Below are 7,917 nucleotides of genomic sequence, written 5' to 3'. Positions count from 1 at the left end.
CTCTCTCACCTGTAGACCCTCTCTCACCTGTAGACCCCCTCTCACCTATAGACCCTCTCTCACCTGTAGACCCTCTCTCACCTGTAGACCCTCTCACCTGTAGACCCTCTCTCACCTGTAGACCCCCTCTCACCTGTAGACCCTCTCTCACCTGTAGACCCTCTCTCACCTATAGACCCTCTCTCACCTGTAGACCCCCTCTCACCTATAGACCCTCTCTCACCTGTAGACCCTCTCTCACCTGTAGACCCCCTCTCACCTATAGACCCTCTCTCACCTATAGACCCTCTCTCACCTGTAGACCCTCTCTCACCTATAGACCCCCTCTCACCTGTAGACCCCCTCTCACCTGTAGACCCCCTCTCACCTATAGACCCTCTCTCACCTATAGACCCTCTCTCACCTGTAGACCCTCTCTCACCTATAGACCCCCTCTCACCTGTAGACCCCCTCTCACCTGTAGACCCCCTCTCACCTATAGACCCTCTCTCACCTGTAGACCCCCTCTCACCTGTAGACCCCCTCTCACCTATAGACCCTCTCTCACCTGTAGACCCTCTCTCACCTGTAGACCCCCTCTCACCTATAGACCCTCTCTCACCTATAGACCCTCTCTCACCTGTAGACCCTCTCTCACCTGTAGACCCTCTCACCTGTAGACCCTCTCTCACCTGTAGACCCCCTCTCACCTGTAGACCCTCTCTCACCTGTAGACCCTCTCTCACCTATAGACCCTCTCTCACCTGTAGACCCCCTCTCACCTATAGACCCTCTCTCACCTGTAGACCCTCTCTCACCTGTAGACCCCCTCTCACCTATAGACCCTCTCTCACCTATAGACCCTCTCTCACCTGTAGACCCTCTCTCACCTATAGACCCCCTCTCACCTGTAGACCCCCTCTCACCTGTAGACCCCCTCTCACCTATAGACCCTCTCTCACCTATAGACCCTCTCTCACCTGTAGACCCTCTCTCACCTGTAGACCCTCTCACCTGTAGACCCTCTCTCACCTATAGACCCTCTCTCACCTATAGACCCTCTCTCACCTGTAGACCCTCTCTCACCTATAGACCCCCTCTCACCTGTAGACCCCCTCTCACCTGTAGACCCCCTCTCACCTATAGACCCTCTCTCACCTATAGACCCTCTCTCACCTGTAGACCCTCTCTCACCTATAGACCCCCTCTCACCTGTAGACCCCCTCTCACCTGTAGACCCCCTCTCACCTATAGACCCTCTCTCACCTGTAGACCCCCTCTCACCTGTAGACCCCCTCTCACCTATAGACCCTCTCTCACCTGTAGACCCTCTCTCACCTGTAGACCCCCTCTCACCTATAGACCCTCTCTCACCTATAGACCCTCTCTCACCTGTAGACCCTCTCTCACCTGTAGACCCTCTCACCTGTAGACCCTCTCTCACCTGTAGACCCCCTCTCACCTGTAGACCCTCTCTCACCTGTAGACCCTCTCTCACCTATAGACCCTCTCTCACCTGTAGACCCCCTCTCACCTATAGACCCTCTCTCACCTGTAGACCCTCTCTCACCTGTAGACCCCCTCTCACCTATAGACCCTCTCTCACCTATAGACCCTCTCTCACCTGTAGACCCTCTCTCACCTATAGACCCTCTCTCACCTATAGACCCCCTCTCACCTGTAGACCCTCTCTCACCTGTAGACCCCCTCTCACCTATAGACCCTCTCTCACCTGTAGACCCTCTCTCACCTATAGACCCTCTCTCACCTATAGACCCTCTCTCACCTGTAGACCCTCTCTCATCTATAGACCCCCTCTCACCTATAGACCCTCTCTCACGTGTAGACCCCCTCTCACCTATAGACCCTCTCTCACGTGTAGACCCCCTCTCACCTGTAGACCCTCTCTCACCTATAGACCCTCTCTCACCTGTAGACCCTCTCTCATCTATAGACCCTCTCTCACCTGTAGACCCTCTCTCACCTGTAGACCCTCTCTCACCTATAGACCCTCTCTCACCTGTAGACCCTCTCTCACCTGTAGACCCTCTCTCACCTGTAGACCCTCTCTCACCTGTAGACCCTCTCTCATCTATAGACCCTCTCACCTGTAGACCCCCTCTCACCTATAGACCCTCTCTCATCTATAGACCCTCTCTCACGTGTAGACCCCCTCTCACCTATAGACCCTCTCTCACCTGTAGACCCTCTCTCACCTGTAGACCCCCTCTCACCTGTAGACCCTCTCTCACCTATAGACCCTCTCTCATCTATAGACCCTCTCTCACCTATAGACCCCCTCTCACCTGTAGACCCTCTCTCACCTATAGACCCTCTCTCACCTGTAGACCCTCTCTCACCTGTAGACCCTCTCTCACCTGTAGACCCTCTCTCACCTGTAGACCCCCTCTCACCTGTAGACCCCCTCTCACCTATAGACCCTCTCTCACCTATAGACCCTCTCTCACCTGTAGACCCCCTCTCACCTGTAGACCCTCTCTCACCTGTAGACCCTCTCTCACCTGTAGACCCTCTCTCACCTGTAGACCCCCTCTCACCTATAGACCCTCTCTCACCTATAGACCCTCTCTCACCTGTAGACCCCCTCTCACCTGTAGACCCTCTCTCACCTGTAGACCCTCTCTCACCTGTAGACCCTCTCTCACCTATAGACCCTCTCTCACCTGTAGACCCCCTCTCACCTGTAGACCCTCTCTCACCTATAGACCCTCTCTCACCTGTAGACCCTCTCTCACCTATAGACCCTCTCTCACCTATAGACCCTCTCTCACCTGTAGACCCTCTCTCACCTGTAGACCCCCTCTCACCTGTAGACCCCCTCTCACCTGTAGACCCCCTCTCACCTATAGACCCTCTCTCACCTGTAGACCCCCTCTCACCTATAGACCCCCTCTCACCTGTAGACCCCCTCTCACCTGTAGACCCTCTCTCACCTGTAGACCCTCTCTCACCTGTAGACCCCCTCTCACCTGTAGACCCTCTCTCACCTGTAGACCCTCTCTCACCTATAGACCCTCTCTCACCTGTAGACCCCCTCTCACCTGTAGACCCTCTCTCACCTATAGACCCTCTCTCACCTATAGACCCTCTCGCATCTATAGACCCTCTCTCACCTATAGACCCTCTCTCACCTATAGACCCTCTCGCATCTATAGACCCCCTCTCACCTGTAGACTTTCTCTCACCTGTAGACCCTCTCTCACCTATAGACCCTCTCTCACCTGTAGACCCTCTCTCACCTATAGACCCCCTCTCACCTGTAGACCCTCTCTCACCTATAGACCCCCTCTCACCTGTAGACTTTCTCTCACCTATAGACCCTCTCTCACCTGTAGACCCTCTCTCACCTATAGACCCTCTCTCACCTATAGACCCTCTCTCACCTGTAGACCCCCTCTCACCTATAGACCCTCTCACCTATAGACCCTCTCTCACCTATAGACCCTCTCTCACCTATAGACCCTCTCTCACCTGTAGACCCTCTCTCACCTATAGACCCTCTCTCACCTGTAGACCCTCTCTCACCTATAGACCCTCTCTCACCTATAGACCCTCTCACCTGTAGACCCCCTCTCACCTGTAGACCCTCTCTCACCTATAGACCCTCTCTCACCTATAGACCCCCTCTCACCTATAGACCCTCTCTCACCTGTAGACCCTCTCTCACCTATAGACCCTCTCTCACCTATAGACCCTCTCTCACCTATAGACCCTCTCTCACCTGTAGACCCTCTCTCACCTGTAGACCCCATCTCACCTGTAGACCCTCTCTCACCTATAGACCCTCTCTCACCTGTAGACCCCCTCTCACCTGTAGACCCTCTCTCACCTATAGACCCCCTCTCACCTGTAGACCCTCTCTCACCTATAGACCCTCTCTCACCTGTAGACCCTCTCTCACCTGTAGACCCTCTCTCACCTGTAGACCCTCTCTCACCTATAGACCCTCTCTCACCTGTAGACCCTCTCTCACCTGTAGACCCTCTCTCACCTGTAGACCCTCTCTCACCTATAGACCCTCTCTCACCTGTAGACCCTCTCTCACCTGTAGACCCCCTCTCACCTATAGACCCCCTCTCACCTATAGACCCTCTCTCACCTGTAGACCCTCTCTCACCTATAGACCCCCTCTCACCTGTAGACCCTCTCTCACCTGTAGACCCCCTCTCACCTGTAGACCCTCTCTCACCTGTAGACCCTCTCTCACCTGTAGACCCTCTCTCACCTGTAGACCCCCTCTCACCTATAGACCCCCTCTCACCTATAGACCCTCTCTCACCTGTAGACCCTCTCTCACCTGTAGACCCCCTCTCACCTATAGACCCTCTCTCACCTATAGACCCTCTCTCACCTATAGACCCTCTCTCACCTATAGACCCTCTCTCACCTATAGACCCCCTCTCACCTGTAGACCCCCTCTCACCTATAGACCCTCTCTCACCTGTAGACCCTCTCTCACCTGTAGACCCCCTCTCACCTATAGACCCTCTCTCACCTATAGACCCTCTCTCACCTATAGACCCTCTCTCACCTATAGACCCCCTCTCACCTGTAGACCCTCTCTCACCTATAGACCCCCTCTCACCTGTAGACCCTCTCTCACCTATAGACCCTCTCTCACCTATAGACCCTCTCTCACCTATAGACCCTCTCTCACCTATAGACCCTCTCTCACCTGTAGACCCCCTCTCACCTGTAGACTCTCTCTCACCTATAGACCCTCTCTCACCTGTAGACCCTCTCTCACCTGTAGACCCTCTCTCACCTGTAGACCCCCTCTCACCTATAGACCCCCTCTCACCTGTAGACCCTCTCTCACCTGTAGACCCCCTCTCACCTATAGACCCTCTCACCTATAGACCCTCTCTCACCTATAGACCCCCTCTCACCTGTAGACCCTCTCTCACCTATAGACCCCCTCTCACCTATAGACCCCCTCTCACCTGTAGACCCTCTCTCACCTATAGACCCCCTCTCACCTGTAGACCCTCTCTCACCTGTAGACCCCCTCTCACCTATAGACCCTCTCTCACCTGTAGACCCTCTCTCACCTGTAGACCCCTCTCACCTGTAGACCCCCTCTCACCTATAGACCCTCTCTCACCTATAGACCCTCTCTCACCTGTAGACCCCCTCTCACCTGTAGACCCTCTCTCACCTGTAGACCCTCTCTCACCTGTAGACCCCCTCTCACCTATAGACCCTCTCTCACCTATAGACCCTCTCTCACCTGTAGACCCTCTCTCACCTATAGACCCCCTCTCACCTATAGACCCTCTCTCACCTGTAGACCCTCTCTCACCTATAGACCCTCTCTCACCTGTAGACCCTCTCTCACCTATAGACCCTCTCTCACCTGTAGACCCCCTCTCACCTATAGACCCCCTCTCACCTGTAGACCCTCTCTCACCTATAGACCCCCTCTCACCTGTAGACCCTCTCTCACCTGTAGACCCTCTCTCACCTGTAGACCCCCTCTCACCTATAGACCCTCTCTCACCTATAGACCCTCTCTCACCTATAGACCCTCTCTCACCTGTAGACCCTCTCTCACCTGTAGACCCCCTCTCACCTATAGACCCCCTCTCACCTATAGACCCTCTCTCACCTGTAGACCCTCTCTCACCTGTAGACCCCCTCTCACCTATAGACCCTCTCTCACCTATAGACCCTCTCTCACCTATAGACCCTCTCTCACCTATAGACCCCCTCTCACCTGTAGACCCTCTCTCACCTATAGACCCCCTCTCACCTGTAGACCCTCTCTCACCTATAGACCCTCTCTCACCTATAGACCCTCTCTCACCTATAGACCCTCTCTCACCTATAGACCCTCTCTCACCTGTAGACCCCCTCTCACCTGTAGACCCTCTCTCACCTATAGACCCTCTCTCACCTGTAGACCCTCTCTCACCTGTAGACCGTCTCTCACCTGTAGACCCCCTCTCACCTATAGACCCCCTCTCACCTGTAGACCCTCTCTCACCTGTAGACCCCCTCTCACCTATAGACCCTCTCACCTATAGACCCTCTCTCACCTATAGACCCCCTCTCACCTGTAGACCCTCTCTCACCTATAGACCCCCTCTCACCTATAGACCCCCTCTCACCTGTAGACCCTCTCTCACCTATAGACCCCCTCTCACCTGTAGACCCTCTCTCACCTGTAGACCCCCTCTCACCTATAGACCCTCTCTCACCTGTAGACCCTCTCTCACCTATAGACCCCCTCTCACCTGTAGACCCCCTCTCACCTATAGACCCTCTCTCACCTATAGACCCTCTCTCACCTATAGACCCTCTCTCACCTGTAGACCCCCTCTCACCTGTAGACCCTCTCTCATCTATAGACCCCCTCTCACCTGTAGACCCAGTAGTGTAGGAAGGTTCCATCCTCAGTGTTGTGCTCTGCTATGTGAACAATGACTGAAGTGTTTTTTGTTAAGAGGATGTGATTTTAAGAGGAAATTGTTTCTATAACTATTCACAGTAATTAGTCACCGCCCCCTTGAGTGATGTCAGAGAGTGTGTCAGACTGACTGAACCGCCCGTTTTGATCGAACTGTATAAAGTATAGGACTGTATAGGACTGCAGCTGCATGTTCATATTTGGTTTGAACTCTGAATCTCAACACGAGATAAAGATGATAAAGTCACCTCCCGGACAATCACTGGTACGGCTGATGATATATAGAAAAGTGAATAGTTTTGGGACTATTCTACTACTATTTTCAAACCGTCGTATTACGCTACTCCCATCACCCCACTGGGGAACCATCGATATGCCTGGCTAGCCTATCTTCAAAGAAGAAGCATCTTCCAGAACGAATGGAAGTAGAATCAACTATGTAGTTCTGATCAAGACTACACGACAAGTCACCACATACCGGATGACTGCAGAGGAGAACAACAGAGGAACCATTTTGGACAAAAATAGTTTGTCAAGCGTGCCGCAAAAAAAGGCCCAACCCCCTTTTCAAAAGCAGCCCGGTTCAGAGAGATACACGGCGAACCAAGGCATTTTCACATAAATACATTCATGATTTCATACTCCAAGAGGGCAGCGGTTCTGTGCGCAAAGTATAAGTTAGAGAAGTTTCTGAATGTACCAAAGTTAAGTGTCTCTGTCCCTCTCTCTCTCGCCCTCTCCATGTCTTTTGTAACAAGCAGACAAATCGCTCCTACTCACCCCTCGTCAAGACATCCACTAGAGACCCATAGAGGTCTGGTCTGGTTCCCAGAACACTACAGAACATCTAGAGACCCATAGAGGTCTGGTTCCCAGAACACTACAGAACATCTAGAGACCCATAGAGGTCTGGTCTGGTTCCCAGAACACTACAGAACATCTAGTGACCCATAGAGGTCTGGTCCCCAGAACACTACAGAACATCTAGGGACCCATAGAGGTCTGGTCTGGTCCCCAGAACACTACACTCCAGAACATCTAGAGATCCATATAGGTCTGGTCCCCAGAACACTACAGAACATCTAGAGACCCATAGAGGTCTGGTCTGGTTCCCAGAACACTACAGAACATCTAGAGACCCATAGAGGTCTGGTTCCCAGAACACTACAGAACATCTAGAGACCCATAGAGGTCTGGTCCCCAGAACACTACAGAACATCTAGTGACCTATAGAGGTCTGGTCCCCAGAACACTACAGAACATCTAGGGACCCATAGAGGTCTGGTCTGGTCCCCAGAACACTACACTCCAGAACATCTAGAGATCCATAGAGGTCTGGTCCCCAGAACACTACAGAACATCTAGAGACCCATAGAGGTCTGGTCCCCAGAACACTACAGAACATATAGAGACCCATAGAGGTCTGGTCCCCAGAACACTACAGAACATCTAGAGATCCATAGAGGTCTGGTCTTGTCCCCAGAACACTACAGAACATCTAGAGACCC

Source organism: Salmo salar, chromosome 19, assembly GCF_965601325.2.
Source record: "Salmo salar chromosome 19, fSalSal1, whole genome shotgun sequence".
Classification (NCBI taxonomy): Eukaryota; Metazoa; Chordata; class Actinopteri; order Salmoniformes; family Salmonidae; genus Salmo; species Salmo salar.
Note: the sequence above shows the minus strand (reverse complement) of the source record.